The sequence below is a fragment of the Myxine glutinosa genome, chromosome 6 (assembly GCF_964187855.1).
Source record: "Myxine glutinosa chromosome 6, kmMyxGlut1.1, whole genome shotgun sequence".
In the NCBI taxonomy this organism is placed as follows: Eukaryota; Metazoa; Chordata; class Myxini; order Myxiniformes; family Myxinidae; genus Myxine; species Myxine glutinosa.
In genome coordinates, this window is record NC_136266.1 from 151182510 (window position 1) to 151206793 (window position 24284).

Consider the following 24284-nt stretch of genomic DNA (forward strand, 5'->3'; position numbering starts at 1 on the left):
TCCTATCTATGCTTCTAAATGACATTAACTCTCTTTACCCTACCCGGGGTCTTGCCCTGCCAAACCATTGGCCATCTTTACTCTATGCGGTTCTAAAAACCGGGGCCTTCATCCGGGGCCTTCGTTCAAACTTAACTGATCTCTCCATACAGGTTGCTTCTGTCAAACCAGACGTGATCTGCTTAACAGAAACTTTCCTCCTTTATGATGTCTCTGATTCCATAGTATCTCTCCCGGGCTACTCCCTCCTCCGGTATGATAGACCTGAGCCTCGTCCTGGAGGCGGGGTTGCTATCTTTATCAAAAACTCTCTTCCTCACTTGCCCTGCACTGCACTCTCTCCACCTCACCCCCAGGAATACCTCTGGCTACGGCTTCCCCTTCGCTCCCACCTCTTGTTCATATGTGTGTTGTACCGTCCACCAAACAGTGATGACTCCATCTACATCTCGCTGTCTGATGATATGGACCAACTTCTATCTACTCATCCCAACTCTCTCTTCCTCATATGTGGTGATTTCAACTGTCATCATGCCAGTTGGCTGGGTGTGGGTACCTCTCTCACCAGCCATGGCTCCTCAGCAAAGGACTTCTGCGACTCACTGGGACTGACACAATCTGTCAATTTCCCGACCCGGATCTCAGTCAACGGAACATCTTCTCTTCTGGACTTGGTTATGACTAACTTCCCTGAAAATGTCTGCTGCTCTTCTTCTGCTCCGATCGGATCATCTGATCATGTCCTTGTTAAAGTGGACATCTCTCTGACCATCCTCAGGGAGCCTGCTCAGCGTCGACGAGTCTGGCATTTCACTCAGGCCAACTGGCACGGTCTTCAAGCAGCCATCAATCATCTGGACTGGTCTCCCATCTCTACCACCTCTGACATCAACTCATCCTGGGAATTCTTCCAAAGTAAATTGCTCTCTCTCATGCACAGATTTATCCCATCTCGTCTTCAGTTGTCATACCCTTCCTCCCGTCCATGGTACACGGAATCTTGTGGTGAGGCTGTTGCCCAGAAACAACTTGCCTTCGTCTCCTGGAAAGCAAATCCAACGGAAGGAAATCTCATTTCCTTTCACAAAGCCCGAAACAAGTGTGTGTCCACCCTCAGGAGAGCCAGGAAACAATATCTCTCCGTTCTCAAGACCGAACTCTCTTATCTGTCTCCCTCTTCCAAATCCTGGTGGCATCTGGTCAAATCCGTTTCTGGTGTTTGTTCCCCCTCCATCCCCTCCCTTACCTCAAACGGCTACACAGCTGACTCCGCACGTGAAAAAGCTGAATGCCTCAACTCTGTGTTTGCCTCTAAATCTTGTGTCCCAAACCCATCCCTCTCTGTACCCACCATACCCAGTCGTACCCTGCTGCTCCTGGACTCCGTGTCCTTTCCTCCTGACAAGGTGGAAAAGTTTCTGTCAACCCTCGACTCTGATTCTGCAACTGGACCCGACGGCATCAGCCCACGGGTCCTAAAATCCTGCTCTGCTGCTCTATCTCACGCTCTCTCTGTTCTCTTCACCCTCTCTTTTGCTCAAGGTCAACTGCCATCTGCTTGGAAATCAGCCAACATCACCGCTTTGCACAAAAAAGGTGCAAAAACAGATCCTAGCAACTACAGACCAATCAGCCTTCTCCCAATTATCAGCAAAGTCATGGAATCCATCATTGCTTCGGATATGAAATCTTTCCTCTTCTCCAATGGCTTGATCTCTGATCATCAATTTGGTTTCAGACCAGGTCACTCTACTCTGGACATGCTGCTTCTGCTGTCTCAACAATGGATGGAGGTCCTCAATGCCAAACAGGAAATTAGAGCTGTCTCCCTCGACATATCACGTGCCTTCGACACGGTCTGGCACCCCGCTCTGCTCACCAAACTCTCCTCCTTTGGTATCCATGGAAATCTCCACGCATGGCTGGCGGACTTCCTCTCTAGTCGTCGTCAACGTGTGGCCCTGAATGGGTTTCTCTCATCTCCTCTTCCTGTTCAGGCTGGAGTTCCCCAAGGCAGTGTTCTGGGCCCCGTGCTTTTTCTGGTCTTCATCAATGATCTCTCTGACTCTCTCGAAAATCCTCTCTATCTCTTTGCTGATGACTCCACTCTCTGCCGCTCCATTCCTCTTCCCTCAGATCGGCAGTCTGCTGCCTCCTCACTCTCTGAAGACCTGGACAAAATCACAGACTGGTCAAACAAGTGGAACATGTCTTTCAATCCTGACAAATCTCACACTCTTACTATGTCTCTCCGAAAAGATCGACTGGACAACCCTCCCATCTACTTTCTCAACAATCCTCTCCAAGAAGTTCTGTCGCTCAAGATTTTGGGTCTCACTATCTGCCATGATCTTTCTTGGGAAAACCACATTTCCAAGCTGGCCTCCAAAGCCAGTCGCCGACTGGGCATTCTCCGTCGTGCGAAGTCCTTCCTCGGCACACCTGAGCTCCTCACCACATACAAGGCTTTCATCCGCAGCTCAATGGAATACTGTTCTCCCCTATGGGCCGGTGCTCCTGCCTCACACCTAGCTCGGCTTCACGCTGTTGAAACCAAAGCTTTCAGAATTATTGGAATCTCCCGCGATGAAGCTATCTCTGAGGGCCTTTCACTCACTCACCGCAGGCAGGTAGGTGGTCTTTCTGTCTTCTACCGACTCCTCTCCGGCCTTGCACCCCCAGCTCTCTCTGTGCTCTGTCCCCCAAATATTCCTACAGGTCGCACAAGATCTGCCAGCAACCCTCTGATGGTTAAACTGCCGAAATCTCGGCTCTCTGCTCACCTTCACTCTTTCATTCCTCTTTTCTCCCGCCTCTGGAACAAACTCCCTCACTCCCTTCAATCCCACTCCTCCCTCCAGGTCTTTAAAACAGCTGTTCACCACCATCTCTTATCTTCCCCCATCCAAAACCTTGATCTTTTCTACCCCCGCTAATTCACCCCAGATCCACCTTGTTTGAAATTCCAACTTCTTTCCTGGAAGTCCTGGCAGTGTCCATATGTTTTATACCTCTCCCACCGCCCCCTTCCCACGCCCCCCCCCCAAAGTCCTCGCCCTCTCTCAGATCTCTCGATGTCTCCATGTCTCTCGGTCCCTGCTCTCAAATGTTGTGTTTGTGTCCTTCCCCCTCTCTCCCCATCTTGTCTACCGCTCCCTATGTTATATGTTTTATGTGTCGGTTTGTCTTTCTGTGTGATTAATGTTCGCTCTTTCACGAGCCTCGACCTTGTATACAAAAAAAAAAAAACAAAAAAAAAAAAAACCCAATTCCCATTGAACATACTGTGGCGCTCACCAATTTAGGTGAGCAGGTCCGCTCACCTGCACACCTCCGCCACTGTAGTTGCCACCCGAGCTTACCTGCTCCTCACCCTAACCTGGGGAAGGCCCTCTGGCTCTCTCACCCCGCTACCGCCCTCTCTGGCGTCAGGCTACCCGGGTCCTCTCCATAGGATCCTCGGGCCCCATTGAACTCTAACTGGCTCCCAGAGCCTACCTGCGGCCTCACCTGGCCGACAGACTACCAGTGGCGGAGTGCCCATTTAACCATTCTTACTAACAGGCCACACGCCCAGCCATTCCACTTCACTCATGCACCCAACCAAGCAGTATTCTGCTACTTTCGCACCACATATGTCAATATCCACCAAATTTGCCTACTCCCTCTACCTACTTTTAAACTACCCTCCCCGGGTACTCGTGAAGGGGTCCTAGACCAGCCCCCTCGGTTGGCCCAACCCCCACGACGGGGCCGTCCCCCGTAGGGTAAGCCCCCGGTTGGCCCGCCTACCGCAAAGCCTCTAACAGTCCCTGCTCGGGTCATCAGGGGTCGTTTCGGCCGGGTGGTTAAGGCCCCAAAAAAACTGACATTGCCAGTGCGAGTGAATTCTGGGGGACAGGGGGGGGGGGGGGGTTCCGGTCGGGGAAAAAGGTTCTTTATTGGAAATATAGAACAGCTTTATTGAAAATAAAGATCACCAGGTGGAATTGTATGTTGTGGTGTGCTCCGAATGTCGCGACGAAGAAGAACAACCCCAAGTACCTAAGTGGGGATCCGTCAGGCCAGATGTCGTGTGAGGTCATATTTTTGACCCCATGACAAGGGTGGGGTATGTTATTTAGGTAGGGGTTAAGGGTAAATCCCCTGCATGTAAATTGCCTCTGTGACCTTTTCCTTTGTTCCTTTTGCCATGGCACCACACACACTACCTGCCAAGCAATCGGCGTGCAATAAAAACACAAAATAAAAGTAACCGGAACCAAGACATTGAAAACTACCGCTGATTCTGCCAGCCAAGCCATCACAAGGGCACAAGAGGGGCGGAAAGCCCCGCACCATCGAGTGCTGATTGGTCTGGTACCATGGGGCGAGGAGATGGAGTCACTGATTGGAGCATGCCCGACGTCATGGGATGACGTGGGAGGCCGGAGAACAAAAGACTTGCGTCTCGGCATTTTGCTCTCTTGAGCCAGGGACATTGATAGCGTGCAGTCGCGCATTTTTCCACGTCTTTGGTCCTGGCTTTCATGATGAGCAGACGCAGACGCATTCTTTTATCTTGGTTCTGGGTTTGAAAGTGAACAGTCACGGTTTTATCCTCCCGAGTTACTGCAGATGGTCACGGCTGGTGTTCTCTTTCTTTTGGTCCAGGCTATCGATGCAAGCGGACGCATTGCCTTTCCCTGGTCCATTGGTGCTGACTGCGTGGTGGCTGGGTGCGCCTGAGAGACCGTCGGTGCTGTGTGGAGCAGACGACGAGGATGAGCTCCGCCTGCTCGCTTCGCGCTCGGCGGCTGGAGTGAACGAACGGTGCGCCAAGGCCTGTTTTCCCACGCACGGACTCTGGGACCCGTTCTGTGGCTGGCGGGTGAACGGACTGCGTGCCAAAGCGTGTTTTCCCATGTGGGGATGCGGGGCCCATGACGATCCCAGACGGTCAAGGGGACCAGAGTTGAGTTCACACTTTTATTACTTTCAGTTATTTCTCCCCTTCTGTTGGACATGAGTCCGTGTGGGGGCGCTCCATTTAGGAATTTTAGTTTACTGTGCATTCTTTTGTTAATGGCATTTCTTTCAGGAAAGCCGGTGTTGTTGCATTTTAATTCCATGTCGGTTTGATTTGATCATTGTGGTTCGAGGACATCCAGTGAAATCCATGCAGGTAAGAGCTTTGCTGTCCTTCGCCACTCCACCCGCGTGTTAACACAGCCATAGTTGGATTGAACGCCTCGGAGTGAAAAGCTCGATCAGCTATTTGTCCCCAGGGGTGTTCACCACCAGGAACGCCACACTATTCACCCCAAAATATAATCAGTTCATGTTTAAATCATGATACATACCTGTACCAAGTTTTAATTTAAATTCCTTCAGCTGTTCACAAGTTGTCACATTTTTACCTGACATAACCTCTGACCTTTGGCCTTTGACCTCGGGACCCCCAAAATCTAATCAGTTAATGTTTACATCATTATACATACCTGCACCAAGTTTGAATTAGATCACTTGAGCCATTCTTGAGTTATGGACCTTTTACAGACTTTGACCTCTTGACCCCAAATTCTAATCACTTAACCTTTACAATCATTATACATACCCGTACCAAATTTGAATTGGATCACTTCAGCCATTCTCAAGTTATAGACCTATCACAGACTTTGAACTTTGACATTTGACCTATGACCCCAAAATCTAATCACTTAACCTTTACATCATCATACATACCTGTACTAAGTTTGAATTAGATCACTTCAACTGCGCATGTGCAAGATTGGAGGTCAGGTCTCTTCAAAGCTGTCCATGCGCGCACGCTTTCGAAGTTAAGTAACTTTTCTCAATTGTGTTTTTGTCGAAACTGCATCTTTCTTTCGGTGTGTGTAACTATTGGTATGTCTTTAATAGGATTCTCGGTGTTGGTTTTTCATACCTGTGTACAGAATCGTCGGTTCGTTCGTGTCGCGTATTCTGAGGCCTACTGTAGTAGGCTACCGTGTCCGACCTTGGTTTGAGGCGTTGTTTTTGTCTCAGCGGTTCTTCGATTGCGCTGCAATTACTTTTGGTCTCTGTTTTTCGCGGTCCTTTCACCCCATACTTCCTTGTTTTAAAATCTCAACTCAAAAAAATATATATATATATTTCCTTCTCTGTTCTTCTCCGTTTGTTCGTTCTTATTTGTTCGTTCGTTCTTCGACCACGTTGTTCGTGATCACGTGATCACGTTGTTAAAAAATGTTTCAACTGTCCCCTGAAGAACTGTATTCTGTCGTATAATATAACACCTTTTTCTTCTTCTTCTATAAAAGGATGCTTTCGACTTGCTCACCAAATCAATTCATTCCAAAAAACATTTCCATCTCTTACAGTTATAGTGCCTCTTTCATACATTCCCTAAACTCTCCAGCACTCCACCCATCCTTTAGCATCCTCAAACATATTTTTGACTCGAAGGTCTCAAGAAACCCATTTTGCAATAAATGTTCGTTTCCCATTAATCGTACACTTTTCAAAATCCAATCTCACCCCTCCCCTCCAAATCTTCCCCATCACCCCTGTAGTGAAATTATACTGAAGGTGAACCCGGGAGTGCTCGCTTATCCCACTAAAGGGGCGTCTATAAGACCCGGGACAACCGCGGCGCAAGGACACTCCAGCGACACTTACTGTGACATATAGTCCTGTAGTTTGAATGGTATGTACGCACCTATATGCTGGACTTGCTTGCTTTGCCTATTGATATCGGTCATTTCCCATGTAATACTCCGATTCTGATGTCTATTGCATGAATGTATTTTACAGGATGTTACCACAGATCTAAATGATATTAAACCTACCCAAGGTACAAGTCGTGTCTGTTGTTGATTTTCACGACATTTAATATCATTTATATCTACGAAATGGCTGAACCCAAGATGATCATGGTACCGATCCTCGACGCCGACGCACAAGCCGAGGAGTCGGGTTCGGAGTTCACCCACTGGCTCAAAACGCTGGAGAATTATTTCGCAGCGTATGAAACAGAGCCCACCGCCGCGGCTAAGCTGTCCGTGTTACAGTCGAAGGTCCACCACCGCGTTTACCGGTGCATTGCTCGATTTGAGACGTATGCTACAGCTCTGGCCGAGCTAAAGCGAATATACATAAAGAAACGGAGCGCCGTGTACGGCCGGCACCAGCTCTCTCAGCGGCGACAACAACCATCGGAATCGATCGATCGCTACGCACAGGAGCTGCGACATGCGACACCTCCTTGCGGACAGCGCTCAGGAGGTACGGACACACGAGCAAGTCCAGGATGACCTTCTCCGAGATTCTTTCGTCTCTGGAATCAGCTCTGGAGCCTTGAGGCTCCGACTCCTGGAGACCACGGAGCTGACGTTCACGGAGGCACTACGGCTGGCTCACGTCTTTACGGATGCCTGTGAACAATTTACCGCTTATGACCACCCACGAGTCGTGGCAGGGACTTCTCAACTCGCGCGACCGGAGAGGGTTACCGCCGAGGATATGGGGGAGGACTCGACCACGGCCGAGTCTCTGGGTGCTCCTGAAGCGGACTCAGCTTCCGGCCTGACTGCTGCTACCGCTGCCCGGCCACGGCCTGAACGGTATGCGAAGTGTTATTTCTGTGGCAATCGGCAGCACCCTAGAGCAGAATGCCCGGCTCGGGAGGCAATATTCCATCTGTGCTCCACCAAGGGCCATTTCGCGAAGGTCTGCAAGAAGTTCGCGCGAGGTACGCGAGCCCGCGCGGCCTTGAATGGGCTTATCGCTGAGCCAACGGACTGCGCACCGAGCGGAGCACCCCGCCCGGCCTTGATGAGAGTATCCCCTCCACGTGGGCCCCTGGCCGCACGCTCGTCCTTGGTGGGGGACATCGGGCCACCTAAACAACTGGCGCGACCACGACCGGCCGCGGAGCGATCGGCCTTGGCTGGCGTCCGGACGCCCACTTCAAACAAGCAACAGGGTACTGCTTTGCAAACTCCTCTGGATTCGCAGCGAGTGCTGCATGGGACTCGAGCGCCCTCTGACGGTGGCTCTTACGAATTACACGCACTTGCTCCAGCACAGCCAACTATGCGCTTGTCACGAGGGTCCTCCACGGGCTGCCCGAACGACCGGCAAACTGCAGCCGGCGTGGGAACGTCCTCTGACAGTGGTTTTTACGAATTACACGCACTTGCTCCAGCACAGTCAACTATGCGCTTGTCACGAGGATCCTCCACGGGCTGCCCAAACGACCGGCAAACTGCAGCCGGCGTGGGAACGTCCTCTGACAGTGGTTTTTACGATTTACATGCTCCTGCTCCAGCGCGGCCACTATGCCCTTGACACGGGGTTCCTCCCCGGGCTGCCCGAACGACCGGAAAACTGCAGCCGGTGTGGGATCCACTCGCGAGGCGCAATCTTCTCGCCCGGATGGCACAATACCTGCCGGGTCTTCCGGCCTTGCGCAGGCCATCATTCCGCTCAAGGTCGAGGGCGTTTTTGTGCGAGCCTTAATCGACACGGGGTCTACGGATAGTTTTATCGATCAACGACTTGTGCATCAACATGGGTGGCCGGTTCTCGGGACTACACGACGGATCTTCATGGCCTCCCAAGGACTTCGGCTGAGCACAAAAGGGGCATGTCGATTGAAACTTGTGATAAAGGGACGCACGTTCCCAGACGTGTATCTCATGGTATTACCTGTGTTATGTGCCGACGTTCTGTTAGGACACGATTTCCTTAAGTGACATGGACGTTTGGAAATGGACTTCGGTGGGCCGGACACGCTTGCTGTGTGTGCCCTCGCTCAGATTGACGTGGAGCCTCTCTCGCTGTTCCCCAACCTGACCACTGATTGTACCCCTGTAGCCGTAAAATCGCGGCGCTACTCTCGCGCAGACGCGCAATTCATTGCGGAAGAAACGGCCCAGCTCTTAAAGGACGGTATTATAGAACCCAGTCAGTCGCCGTGCCTGGCACAAGTCTTAGTCGTGCGAAGTGTGGCCCATCGCCGGCGCATGGTAATCGACTACTCACAGACGATTAATCGTTTTACACAGCTGGATGCCTACCCCTTACCGGGGATGGATGCACTGGTACGCCAGGTGGCCCTGTACTCCGTTTACAGCACTCTCGATCTGCGTAGTGCATATCATCAGGTCCCCATCTCTAGGGCTGATTGCGTCTATACAGCGTTTGAATCGGGTCAACGGTTGTACCAGTTCACTCGACTCCCTTTTGGGGTAACTAACGGGGTCTCTTGTTTTCAGAGGGCTATGGATGACCTCGTTACGAAGGAGAACTTGACCGATGTCTTTGTCTATCTGGACAATCTTACGGTTTGTGGGTATGACCAGGGGCATCACGACGCTAATCTGAAGCGCTTCCTCGAGGTCACGCAGAAATATCGCCTAACCATGAATGAGGCTAAGTGTCGTTACTCTCTACGCACGGTAGATCTTCTGGGGTACACCGTGACCCATGGCTCTGTCTCTCCGGATAAGGAGCGTCTGCGACCTTTGCTCGATATGGCTCCGCCTAGCGATCGGGCTTCGCTGAAACGCGCTCTTGGGCTGCTCGCCCACTATTCAAAGTGGGTGCAAAATTTCTCTGCAAAGCTCCGCCCCCTCGTGGCCTGCGACACGTTCCCCATGGGCCCGGCCGCCATGGCGGCCTTCGAGGGCCTTAAAGCCGACATCGCTGGCGCCGCTGTAACGACAATTGACGAGAGTGCATCTTTCGTCTTGGAAAGTGATGCCTCGGATCATGCGATAGCGGCGACTCTCTCCCAAGGGGGACGCCCTGTGGCTTTCTTTTCGCGGACTCTCACCTCCGCTGAGCGGAGGCATTCATCTGTCGAAAAGGAAGTGTACGCGATCGTCGAATCGATTCGGCGATGGCGGCCGTACCTGCTCGGGCGGTGTTTCCAAATCGTCACGGACCAACAAAGCGTTGCATTCATGTACGACACCTTACATGCTCAACGCATTAAGAATGAGAAAATCACTTGCTGGCGTATCGAACTCGCCAACTTCTGCTACACCATCAAATACCGCCCGGGGAAGGATAACCTGGTCGCCGACGCCTTATCGAGGCTGGCCACTTGCGAGGGGGTTGTAAGTTTGGAGGGACTGCGCGCTTTGCACGGCACTATGTGTCATCCCGGGGTAGCGCATTTCGTGCATTTTGTGCGCAGTGGTAATCTGCCGTACTCGATTGAGGACATCCGCCGGATCTGCCATGACTGCACTATCTGTGCGGAGCTCAAACCGCGTTTTTACAACCCTCCTATGGGGACGCTGGTTAGGGCTACTAGACCGTGGGAGCGATTGGCGATGGACTTCAAAGGGCTGCTGCCGGTGTCGAGTAACTCTCGTTATCTGCTCACTATCGTTGATGAGTATTCGCGATTCCCCTTTGCTTATACGTGCGGGGATATGTCGGCTGCCACGGTTATACGGTGCCTGCAGAAATTGTTTTCTATGTTTGGGTATCCGGCCTACATGCATACCGATCGGGGTGCGGTGTTCCTGTCTCAGGAGGTGAGGGGCTACTTGCTCCAAAATAATGTCGCTTCGAGCTACACCACCCCGTACCGGCCCCAGGCGAATGGGCAGATCAAATGCTTTAATGGGATTATATGGAGGGCCATCATGCTAAGCCTCAGGACCCTCGGCCGGGGCCTCGATAAATGGGCGTGGTCGCTACCTGCGGCTCTAAACTCGATCCGGGCTCTCCTATGTACCGCCACCAACCAGACTCCTCACGAAAGACTTTTCCACCACCCTAGAAGCTCGGGTAGTAACCAATCTTTACCCAGCTGGCTCGCTGAGCCGGGGCCGGCCTATCTCAAACGAGTGGTTCGCGCTAGCAAGTACGACCCCCTTGTTGATAAGGTGCGGGTACTCCAGGCTAATCCCGAGCATGCTCGTGTGATAACGGCAGACGGACGCGAGTCTACTGTCTCAGTACGCCATCTCGCCCCTTGTGGGGTCGACGACAGGGATATCGACGAACCAATCTACGAGTCTATGGACTCTACCGAAGCTTCCTCTATGGAACTACTGCCGTCACTTCCGTCGTCGCCTACTCCCTTGCCTGATGGCTCTGGGGTGCCCCCTCCGACACCCACCTCCGGCAGCTATTCCGACGCGGGGGACTCTGGGCTTGGGGACGCCGTACCCAGTAGTCTCCGGACACGAACTGGCAGGGTAGTTCGCCGCCCCGACCGCTACGGGTGGACCGACTGACGTGGCTTGACGTACCCCATTCGATTATTGCTGACGCTTGCTTGCGACCTGCCTAGCGGCAGTATAGTTTTAATGAAGGGGAGAATGTAGTGAAATTATACTGAAGGTGAACAAGGGAGTGCTCGCTTATCCCACTAAAGGGGCGTCTATAAGACCCGGGACAACCGCGGCGCAAGGACACTCCAGCGACACTTACTGTGACATATAGTCCTGTAGTTTGAATGGTATGTACGCACCTATATGCTGGACTTGCTTGCTTTGCCTATTGATATCGGTCATTTCCCATGTAATACTCCGATTCTGATGTCTATTGCAAGAATGTATTTTACAGGATGTTACCACAGATCTAAATGATATTAAACATACCCAAGGTACAAGTCGTGTCTGTGGTTGATTTTCACGACAACCCCTTCCCTCCAAAACTTCCCCATCACCCCTCCCCTTCAAAACTACCCCCTTGCCCCTCCCCTCCAAATCTTCCCCATCACCCATCTCTTTCAAATATTCCCCCTTGCCCCTCCCCTCCAAATCTTCCCCATCACCCATCCCTTTCAAATCTTCCCCCTTGCCCCTTCCCTCCAAAACTTCCCCATCACCCCTCCTCTCCAAAACTTCCCCATCACCCCTCCCCTCTAAATCTACCCCCTTGCCCCTCCCCTCCAAATCATCCCCATCACCCATCTCTTTCAAATCTTCCCCCTTGCCCCTCCCCTCCAAATCTTCCCCATCACCTATACCTTTCAAATCTCCCCCCTTGCCCCTTCCCTCCTAAACTCCCCCCACACCCCTCCCCTCCGAGACTCTCCCTCACTCCTCCCCTCCTAGACTCCCCTCTCACCCCTCCTCCTCAAAGCGTCCTCCCCGCTTCTTCCCCCTTCCAACTTTCACCTTCATCTCCCTCAACCTTCTGCCTCACTCTTCCCCCTCCTCAAATAACACCTCACTGCGCCTCACCCAATCACCATCAAACCTTTAGTCCGCCCCATTCTTCCCTTTCTCCAAGCTATTCTGAAATCTCTGACACACCTTCAACAGCTCTCCCTACCTCTTCCTCCTCTTCCACATCTTACCCTACCGCTCCCCCACACCCCCTGTTCTGTATCCGATGCTCCCCCTTCCTCCTCTTTAACAGTATCGACAACATCTGGGGCCTTCGCTCAAACCTGACTGATCTCTCCATACAGGTTGCTTCTGACAAACCAGATGTGATCTGCTTAACAGAAACTTTCCTCCTTCATGATGTCTCTGATTCCTTGGTATCTCTCCCAGGTTACTCCCTCCTCCTGTATGATAGACCTGAGCCTCGTCCTGGAGGTGGGGTTGCTATCTTTATAAAAAAACTCTCTTCCTCACTCGCCCTGCACTGCCCTCTCTCCACCTCACCCCCAGGAATACCTTTGGCTACGGCTTCACCTTCGTTCCCTCCTTTTGTTCATATGTGTGTTGTACCGTCCACCAAACAGTGATGACTCCATCTACATCTCGCTGTCTGATAATATGGACCAACTTCTATCTACCCATCCCAACTCTCTCTTCCTCATATGTGGTGATTTCAATTGTCACCATGCCAGTTGGCTGGGTGTGGGTACCTCTCTCACCAGCCATGGCTCTTCAGCAAAGGACTTCTGTGACTCACTGGGACTGACACAATCTGTCAATTTCTCGACCCGGATCTCAGTCAATGGAGCATCTTCTCTCCTGGACTTGGTTATGACTAACTTCCCTGAAAATGTCTGCTGCTCTTCTTCTGCTCGAATCGGCTCATCTGATCATGTGCTTGTTAAAGTGGACATCTCTCTGACCATTCTCAGAGAGCCTCCTCAGCGTCGACGAGTCTGGCATTTCATTCAGGCCAACTGGCACGGTCTTCAAGCAGCCATCAATCATCTGGACTGGTCTCCCATCTCTACCGCCTCTGACATCAACTCATCCTGGGAATTCTTCCAAAGTAAATTGCTCTCGCTCATGCACAGATTTATCCCATCTCGACTTCAGTTGTCACACCCTTCCTCCCGTCCATGGTACACGGAATCTTGTGGTGAGGCTATTGCCCAGAAACAACTTGCTTTCGTCTCCTGAAAAGCAAATCCAACGGAAGGAAATCTCATTTCCTTTCACAAAGCCCGAAACAAGTGTGTGTCCACCCTCAGTAGGGCCAGGAAACAATATCTCTCCGTTCTCAGGACCGAACTCTCTTATCTGTCTCCCTCTTCCAAATCCTGGTGGTGTCTGGTAAAATCCGTTTCTGTTGTTTGTTCCCCCTCCATCCCCTCCCTCACCTCAAATGGCCACATGGCTGACTCCGAACGTGAAAAAGCTGAATGCCTCAACTCTGTGTTTGCCTCTAAATCTTGTGTCCCAAACCCATCCCTCTCTGTACCCCCCGTACCCAGTCGTACCCAGCTGCTCCTGGACTCTGTGTCCTTTCCTCCTGACAAGGTGGAAAAGATTCTGTCAACCCTCGACTCTGATTCTGCAACTGGACCTGACGGCATCAGCCCACGGGTCCTAAAATCCTGTTCTTCCGCTATTTCACTCCCTCTCTCTGTTCTCTTCACCCTCTCTTTTGCTCAAGGTCATCTGCCATCTGCTTGGAAATCTGCCAACATCACCGCTTTGCACAAAAAAGGTGCAAAACAGATCCCAGCAACTACAGACCAATCAGCCTTCTCCCAAATGTCAGCAAAGTCATGGAATCCATCATTGCTTCAGATATGAAATCTTTCCTCTTCTCCAATGGCGTGATCTCTGATCATCAATTTGGTTTCAGACCTGGTCACTCTACTCTGGACATGCTCCTTCTGCTTTCTCAACAATGGATGGAGGTCCTCAATGCCAAACAGGAAATTAGAGCTGTCTCCCTTGACATATCATGTGCCTTCGATACGGTCTGGCACCCCGCTCTGCTCACCAAACTCTCCTCTTTTGGTATCCATGGAAATCTCCACGCATGGCTGGCAGACGTCCTCTCTAGTCATAGTGAACGTGTGGCCCTGAATGGGTTTCTCTTATCTCCTCTTCCTGTTCAGGCTGGAGTTCCCCAAGGCAGTGGTCTGGGCCCTGTGCTTTTTCTGGTCTTCATCAATGATCTCTCTGACTCTCTTGAAAATCCTCTCTATCTCTTTGCTGATGACTCTACTCTCTGTCGCTCCATTCTTCATCCCTCAGATCGGCAGTCTGCAGCTTCCTCACTCTCTGCAGACCTGGACAAAATCACAGACCGGGCAAACAAGTGGAACATGTCTTTCAATCCTGACAAATCTCACACTCATACGATGTCTCTCCGAAAAGACTGACTGGACAACCCTCCCATCCACTTTCTGAATAATCCTCTCCAAGAAGTTCTGTCGCTCAAGCTTTTGGGTCTCACTATCTGCCATGATCCTTCCTGGGAAAACCACATTTCAAATCTGGCCTCCAAAGCAAGTCGCCGACTGGGCATCCTCCGTCGTGCGAAGTCTGTCGCTCAAGCTTTTGGGTCTCACTATCTGCCATGATCTTTCTTGGGAAAACCACATTTCAAATCTGGCCTCCAAAGCCAGTCGCCGACTGGGCATCCTCCGTCGTGCGAAGTCCTTCCTTGGCACACCTGAGCTCCTCACCACATTCAAGGCTTTCATCCGCAGCTCAATGGAATACTGCTCTCCCCTCTGGGCTGGTGCTCCTGCCTCACACCTAGCTCGTCTTCACGCTGTTGAAACCAAAGCGTTCAGAATCATTGGAATCTCCCGCGATGAAGCTAACTCCAAGGGCCTCTCACTCACTCACCGCAGGCAGGTTGGTGGTCTTTCCGTCTTCTACCGACTCCTCTCTGGCCTTGCCCCCCCCCCCCCCAGCTCTCTCTGGGCTCTGTCCCGCAAATATTCCTACAGGTCGCACAAGATCTGCCTGCAACCCTCTTATGGTTACACTGCCAAAATCAAGACTCTCTGCTCACCTTCACTCCTTCATTTCTCTTTTGTCCCGCCTCTGGAACAATCTCCCTCACTCTCTTCAATCCCACTCCACCCTCCAGGTCTTTAAAACAGCTGTTCACCACCATCTCTTATCTTCCCCCATCCAAAACCTTGATCTTTTCTACCCCCGCTAATTTCACCCCAATTCCACTTTTTTGAAATACCAACTTCTGTCCTGGAAGTCCTTGGTGTCCTTGTGTTTTATACTTCTCCAACCCCTCCCCCCCCCCCCTTCCCACGCCTCCTCCCCCCAAGCCCTCTCCCTCCCACACATCTCCCTGCTCTCAAATGTTGTGTTTGTGTGCTTCCCCTTCTCTCCCCATCTTGTCTTCCGCTCCCTCTTTTTATATATTTTGTTTGTCTGGTTGATTTGTTTGTGAAGTAAATGTTAGCTCTTTCACGAGCCTCGATTCTGTATACAAAAAAAAAAACTGTTCTCAACGGATAGACCTATTACAGACTTTGACCTTTGACCTTTGACCTTGCCCCCAAAATCGAATCACTTCATCTTTACATCATTCTGCATAAAGTGTATTAAAATTTCGTCAGAATCCCATCACTGGTTCACAAGTTATCGCGGTAACAGTATTGTTTCCTAACTTGACCTCTGATGTAAATTTTCAAGAAGATCACTTGAAAGAGGAAACCACACATAAATAGACAGTTGTAAAAAAATTTGAGCAATATTTTGGGAGAAATGTCTGTAACTGTTCGAGTGCCTGTTAATGAATTCTTTTGGAATAGATGTGAGTTTAAACAAGTTCGATATATGTAATACTTTCCTTACAAAGTTACAGTTAATGATTAGAATCTTTGGATTATATTTACAGGGGGGTGGGATTGATGGGGGTGGGATGGATGGGGGTGGGGGGGTGTGGGATGGATGGGGGGGGGGTGGGGGATGGATGGGGGTGGGGGGGATGGATGGGGGAGGGGGTGGATGGATGGGGGAGGGGGTGGATGGATGGAGGGGGGAGATCAATGGGGGTGGGGATGGATGGGGGAGGGGTGGGGGATGGATGTGGGGGTGGATGGATGGGGGTGGGGGGGATGGATGGGGTTGGGGAGGGATGGATGGGGGTGGGGGTGGGGGAAGGATGGGGGTGGGGGGGGGATGGATGGGGTTGGGGGGGGATGGATGGGGGTGGGGGTGGGGGAAGGATGGGGGTGGGGGGAGGATGGGGGTGGGGGGAGGATGGATGGTGTTGGGTGGGGGAGTGCAGATCTCGTTACACAAAGGTTGTATAATATGTCAGACACATTCCGTTTTATTGTAGAAGTGTGTATACCATATACAGTTGTGGCTAAAAATATTGGCACCCTTGCACTTTTTAAAAGTAATGCACCAAACAAGATCTGTAAAACAATCATTTGAAGGGATTTTTCATAATGGAGAGATAGGGCCAACATTATGATTATACACATCACGATATATCAAAGAGTTGTGGATGGATGATGACGAAACGAGGGGGATGAGATGTCGTCATGTGACATTCAACGTAAATTATAATTCACACCCGCTTCGGCCCCTTTCATTGATTTGGCTTCGGAACCGCAATCGTTCTGTTTTGAACTCCTCTCTCCCGAGTTTGGAATAATTTCGCAATCTGGGTAAACTACTATCGATTACGTAGAGGATATTCACCCGAACAACCTCGTCATAAAAATGTTTTGTGCGATAGCAGGAACTTGGCCAAAAAATTCGTTCGATGTTTGACGTCATCAAAATCAACCATTTACCCGAAGGAGAGTAAGTTGTTGTTTTAAAATTTCTGGAGGTTTAAATTTATTTATTTTTGTTCGTCTCTGCGGCATTTGGTGATAATTGATCGATTTGCATATTTTTTAAATGATCTGCAAAATGAAAAGTTTCAGCCGGTTATGAAAAAAAAACAATCACATCCGATAATGAAAAAATTCATAAAACATCCGGTGAAAAAGTACACATCACTTCCGGTATTGGCCCTCTGGTGAATTTTCATTTGCAGCCCGGTTTTCGTCGTGCAGTCTTCGTTGTAAAAACACGATAATAATCGCTTTTTTTCGTAAGTATGGCATATATAATGGAAGTTTAAAAAGTTTTAATTGTTATTCATAGGTATTTTATTGAAATGATGCATTTATAACGCGGATGACAGGATTTTATTTGCTTGTTTTATTTACTCGATCGGTGACTGATCGAGGCCTGTGCAGCATGGACGGTTATCCGTAATCGATATCTGTCAATATTATCTTTCCGAATATCAAAAAGGGTCCGGAAACATGAAATTGAAGTTCTTGTTGAAGTTTAATCAGCAAAACTCCTTCATTTCATGTGAACTCGGGGTCCATTTGCCTTTTGGACCAAATTTTCATGGTTATGGTTTGCAAGCTCTTCCATAATCAAATAGGAGTTAAACCTGATACATTTAACATCGATTGGCTTTCTACCTTCAGTACTTTATCAATGAACAAAGTTCTGCATAGGAGATGCTTTTCTTTGAGTTCACAAGGTTAATTTATTCACTAAAGTAATTAATATCGCTAATTAGCAACATGTTAATTGCATGATTATGAAGTATAAATTAAGCCATTAAAATGTATTTCTCATGGCTTTCTTCACTGAAAGTTTTATTTCAATATTTCAGGTATTAAGGAAGTTATGACTCTTTTGAAACACTAAACACCTGAATTTGGGCCACTCGTCTTCACATTTAACTCCTTGTTAAACAAAGACCCAAAAATGGGCTGTTTTCGCATTTTAAAATATTGATAATTTCCCAAATATTAACCCAAGAACAAGGATTTATATGCCATTTTAATGTATTTTGTAGCTCAGAGATGGGAAAGTGACAAGAACGAGGTGATTCGGTTTATGTTAAGATTCGAATCCAGATCCACCCTATCAGTGGATACAAAACGTAACCTGCTTATCCTGGCGGAGGTTTGTGCGCTACCGAGAGTTCTACTTGGTCACTTGTGAAACTAATCCTGGTGTTGGCTTCATGGTTAATGTGGCTCAGTTAAGATCTTAGGGTCACTTCGTTAAAATAATACCAGGTTCAATTTTAACTTCGTTAAAATAATACCAAGTGCGTTCACTCAGCCTGTCATCCTTTTGAAGTCGGCAAAATGAGTACCAGCCTCGTGGAAACAGGGGGTATTATAACATGTCGGATCAGGTCGTTGAAAGGATCAGAACATGCATGATATAAGATGTCAGATCAGGTCATTGCAAGGATCAGAACGTGCATGATATTATAATATGTCAAATCAGGTCATTGAAAGGTTCAGAACACGCATGATATTATAACATGTCAGATCAGGTCATTGAAAGGTTCAGAACATGCATGATATTATAACATGTTAGATCAGGTCATTGAAAGGATCACAACATGCATGATATTTTAACATGTTCGATCAGGTCATTGAAAGGTTCAGAACACACATGACCTTACAACATGTTTGATCAGGTCATTGAAAGGTTCAGACAGTGCATGATATTATAACATGTCGGATCAGAACATGCATGATATTATAACATGTTAGATCAGGTCATTAAAGGATCAGAACATGCATGATATTATAACATGTTTGATCAAATCATTGAAAGGTTCAGAACATGCATGATATTATAACATGTTTGATCAGGTCATTGAAAGGTTCAGAACATGCATGATATTATAAAATGTTTGATCAGGTCATTGCAAGGATCAGAACATGCATGATATAACATGTTGGATCAGGTCATTGAAAGGATCAGAACATGCATGATATTATAACATGTTTTATCAGGTCATTGAAAGGTTCAGAACATGCATGATATTATAAAATGTTGGATCAGGTCATTGTAAGGATCAGAATATGCATGATATTATGACATGTGAGATCAGGTATTTGAAAGGATCAGACGGTGCATGATATTATAACATTTTAGATCAGGTCATTGAAAGGTTCAGACTGCATCTCACCATTTTAAATTCCTGATCGTAAAATTTACTTCAGTGAGGATGTTGGGGTGGGGGAGGGTGGAGGCAATATTGCAATCCACAAAACCCCTTGAGGAGTGGGGAAATTGTTTCATGACATTATTAATATTGTTAATAATGACTCTCTGAACTTCGGCCATCCCCTTATCAAGAGGGGGTTAATCCCCTTGTCTTCTCGCCGACGCGATCCGGAGTTATTACGTTCCTTCCGGTCGGTGTTAAATAGGGTTGTTGGTCGAATTGGTCCTATTACCTAATTACTAACACCGGCCGTGAAGCAAGGAAATAACCCCCACCCGAACCACGGCGTTAGTGGACACGCCGAGCGAAGCGAGCCGCGATTCGGGTCGTTAACAGGTACTAGACTCGATTATAGCGGTTCCTAATCGTGCCACGGTTACCCAATTGAGAAATGACTAAGACGGTCGGATTAAGAGGAAACCAGGAAGAACAGGTTATTTATTACAATTTGTACAAAAAAGAGGAAAAGAAAGGAATGTACAAGGAAGAGGAAGAAAAAGTTACACAGGGCAGCCTTAGACAGTCTTATACTTATCCCCTGGACTCGGGCCCGTTCGCACTCAGACTCGGTCTCAGACTCACTCACGCGGGGATGTAGATGGTCGGGTTGAGGGTCCGGTGATGGCGTTCACAGCTCCTCCGGTCCTCGACTCGTACCGTGCAGCAGATCGAAACAATGCAGGCAGCTCTCCGCGTAGCGTTGGCGCGAGCGGACAATTATACTGGGGAAAGGTCGGTAAGCTGGCGATTATACAAAGCGCCTTTCACACAAGTCCTCCGACAATCAATGCTCAATTGCAATCAATCCCTCTATCCATGTCCTTGTACAATTCGTGATGCCAGCCAATCCTCTCAACAAGTCCTTCTCACAACCAAGCATTTTACCATCTCCCAATGAGTCCTTTCTGATCAGTCCTTCACAATGCAGCGAGTCCTTTTTTGTCCCTCCAGTCCTTTCAAGGCAACCCGCTCCCAACAAGTCCTCTCGCCAATCAGCCTTCCCCAACGAGTCCTGTGACAATCCCTCGAGTCCTCTGACAATCCCTCAAGTCCTCTGACAATCGCTCAAGTCCTCTGACAATCCCTCAAGTCCTGTCGAGGGCTTTGCGCACGCGCTTTTATAAGAAAGCTCAGCAAACGCTCTGGAATCCCCAGCCACGCCCTGTCAGGCGATCTCACCTTAGCTCTGATGGGCTGTTGAGGCCTTACCGGCTCTGCCTTGATGGGTGCTTGACGTGGCCACACCCCCACCTCGCGCTCCTCCCTCTCTCTCAGGCCTACCTCGTGTCATCTTGGCTAGTTCCAATGAACCAAACCAACCAAGGAACAGCAAACGCTGCTGGTGGCCAATGTGCAACTCCAGCTAAACAAACCAAGTCAGGAGCAGCAGCGCTGCTGGTAGCCAAGTGTAACAAAGAGAGGGATGCCAAATGGGGCGCGGGATGGATTCCCCCATTGAAGTGGATTTTGAGGGATTTGAAAAGGGGACCTACTCTTATTTGTTTTACACAACGCATATGATAACTAGGGAAATGGCCTTATCCTAAACACATACTAATGACATAACTAATGTTCTATATGGGCCTACGTGTTTGCTTGTGGCCTAACGATGGGGGTGTTACCTTTACCTTTATTAAATGATGTTATTTACAAGTGTGAGTTCTCAAAACCGCAACAATATTATGCGATCATCATGTGTTATTACCGCCGCCTGAGGAGAGGGAATTGCATTTGAGTCCGTTTTTTTACTAGGCAATAATAAATAAATAAAATTGCAAGTATGTTGATCGTGTGTGTGTGTGTGTGTGAGTGCGTGCGTGCGTGCGCGCGCGCGTGCATCCGCGTCCGCTCACACTTGCTTGCAGGTCTCAATTTTAAACCGATCTTCACCAAATGGTAGAGTTTGTGGTCCGACAAAAGCCAACATATTTTTGAGGTCAACATTGGCCAAAAGTCAACCACTTTTTTTCATATTTCTAAAATCCTCAATTTTAATCCGATTGACTTGAAATTGGAATAGGACTTACATATCAACAACAACAGGCATTTTAAGGCCATTTTTCCTGCTAGAGCGGGGGTTAGCCTTGCGGTCCCCATGACAATCTTCTCCATTTTGCCCTATTTTCTGCATCTCTCCTTGTTAACCCCCTTGCCCGCATTTCTTCTTCCACCATATTTAGCCAAGTATTTCTCGGTCTTCCCCGTCCTCTACTTCCTTCTACATTCATTTCCATCACTCTTCTCAACCAGTCACTTTCATCCTTCCTCAACACATGACCAAACCATCTCAACCTGTTCCTCTTCACAGCATCAATCACAGGCTCTATTCCCATCATCTTTCGCAATTCATCATTTGTCTTCCTCTCTCTCAACGATACTCCACACATCCACCGCTCCATTCGCATTTCCACCCTTTCCAGCCTTCGTTGCTGCTCTCTGTTCATTATCCATGTCTCGCTCCCATAAATCATAACACTTCTCACACATGCAGCATACACATTTCCCTTCAGCTTCAACGGCACTCCCCTCCTCGTCAGCACGCCACTCAGTTCTCGAAACTTCTTCTATGCACATCTCACTCCAGCAACCGTTGCCGAGTCTGATCCACCTTCTCCATTCAGCATGTCTCCTAAGTAGCAAAATGTTTTCACACCTTCCTGCTTCATGCCGTCTCCAAGATCCAACTCAACATTTCCTCCATCTGCAGCTCCCTCTGTGCACGCCTTACACTTGAAAGTGGCTGCCACACTGGTTAAAGGAGAACGGACACGACCAAAACAACTTTGCAGATTTCGAAACATAAACATATCTTAAACACTTCTATTGAGTTCATTTCACAAATATCTTCGCGGTTTTATTAGAATTTGTCAAAAATATCGTCGAACAAGCAAAATCAATTTTGTCAAAACCGCAAACCGGAAATGACGTTTGCGAAGTAACCCAGTTTTTCGTTCTTAAAGCCTTGTTGACTTCGTGACGATCAGAACATCGCTTTGTTTTCGTTACGATCAGTTGGAATCATGCCCAGTCGTTGTGTGGCTGCTGCTAGTGCGTGCCCGTACGTGCGGGGAGGTAAGTACGTGGACATACGTACATTGACGTACATACCAAAAATAAGGCCCCACTGTCCGGAAGTTCGCATATCGCAGTTACGATTAATCGCAAATTAGTTTTAATGGCCAAGTATTCAATTTTCAAACCGAGAGGCAGAAACAACAAACACACACGGTTCCTTCGCTGTCGCTTGACGGTACGTGCATAGAAAAATTAAAACTTGCATCATTCCTTCGGTCTTCGCTCTCGTCCTTTGCCGTTCCTTCGCTCTCGTCCTTCGCTGTTCCTTCGTTCACGTACAAAACGTGTTTTTTTTTTTTTGTTTGCTTTTTTTGTATTCAAGATCGAGGCTCGTGAAAGAGCGAACATTAATCACACAGAAAGACAAACCGACACATAAAACATATAACATCGGGAGCGGTAGACAAGATGGGGAGAGAGAGGGGGAAGGACACAAAACACAACATTTGAAAGCAGGGACCGAGAGACATGGAGACATGGAGACATCGAGAGATCTGTGAGAGGGAGAGGGCTTTGGGGTGGGGGGGGCATGGGTAGGGGGGGGGGTGGGAGAGGTATAACACATATGGACACTGCCAGGACTTCCAGGAAAGAAGTTGGAATTTCAAACAAGGTGGATCTGGGGTGAATTAGCGGGGGTAGAAAAGATCAAGGTTTTGGATGGGGGAGGATAAGAGATGGTGGTGAACAGCTGTTTTAAAGACCTGGAGGGAGGAGTGGGATTGAAGGGAGTGAGGGAGTTTGTTCCAGAGGCGGGAGAAAAGAGGAATGAAAGAGTGAAGGTGAGCAGAGAGCCGAGATTTCGGCAGTTTAACCATCAGAGGGTTGCTGGCAGATCTTGTGCGACCTGTAGGAATATTTGGGGGACAGAGCACAGAGAGAGCTGGGGGTGCAAGGCCGGAGAGGAGTCGGAAGAAGACAGAAAGACCACCTACCTCTCTGCGGTGAGTGAGTGAAAGGCCTTCAGAGATAGCTTCATCGCGGGAGATTCCAATAATTCTGAAAGCTTTGGTTTCAACAGCGTGAAGCCGAGCTAGGTGTGAGGCAGGAGCACCGGCCCATAGGGGAGAACAGTATTCCATTGAGCTGCGGATGAAAGCCTTGTAGGTGGTGAGGAGCTCAGGTGTGCCGAGGAAGGACTTCGCACGACGGAGGATGCCCAGTCGGCGACTGGCTTTGGAGGCCAGCTTGGAAATGTGGTTTTCCCAAGAAAGATCATGGCAGATAGTGAGACCCAAAAGCTTGAGCGACAGAACGTCTTGGAGAGGATTGTTGAGAAAGTAGATGGGAGGGTTGTCCAGTCGATCTTTTCGGAGAGACATAGTAAGAGTGTGAGATTTGTCAGGATTGAAAGACATGTTCCACTTGTTTGACCATTCTGTGATTTTGTCCAAGTCTTCAGAGAGTGAGGAGGCTGCAGACTGCCGATCTGAGGGAAGAGGACTGGAGCGGCAGAGAGTGGAGTCATCAGCAAAGAGATAGAGAGGATTTTCCAGAGAGTCGGAGAGATCATTGATAAAGACCAGAAAAAGCACAGGGCCCAGAACACTGCCTTGGGGAACTCCAGCCTGAACAGGAAGGGGAGATGAGAGAAATCCATTCAGGGCCACACGTTGACTACAACCAGAGAGAAAGTCCGCAAGCCATGCATGGAGATTTCCATGGATACCATAGGAGGAGAGTTTGGTGAGCAGAGCTGGGTGCCAGACTGTATCGAAGGCACGTGATATGTCAAGGGAGACAGCTCTGATTTCCTGTTTGGCATTGAGGACCTCCATCCATTGTTGAGACAGCAGAAGCAGCATGTCCAGAGTAGAGTGACCTGGTCTGAAACCAAATTGATGATCAGAGATCAAGCCATTGGAGAAGAGGAAAGATTTCATATCCGAGGCAATGATGGATTCCATGACTTTGCTGATAATTGGTAGCAGGCTGATTGGTCTGTAGTTGCAAGGATCTGTTTTTGCACCTTTTTTGTGTAAAGCGGTAATGTTTGCTGATTTCCAGGATGCTGGCAGATGACC

The 24284-nt window shown here is 48.9% G+C and overlaps 1 protein-coding gene across 1 annotated transcript in view; it reads left to right on the forward strand.

Annotated features, from left to right (window-relative positions):
- Positions 1-17138: 17138 nt before the first annotated feature.
- Positions 17139-24284, forward strand: part of LOC137428878 (uncharacterized) — a 100749-nt gene continuing 93603 nt past the window's right edge. Inside the window, exon 1 of the mRNA XM_078780755.1 lies at positions 17139-17241. The gene's annotated coding sequence lies outside the window, so the exon portion shown is untranslated. The remainder of the gene's footprint in view (positions 17242-24284) is intronic.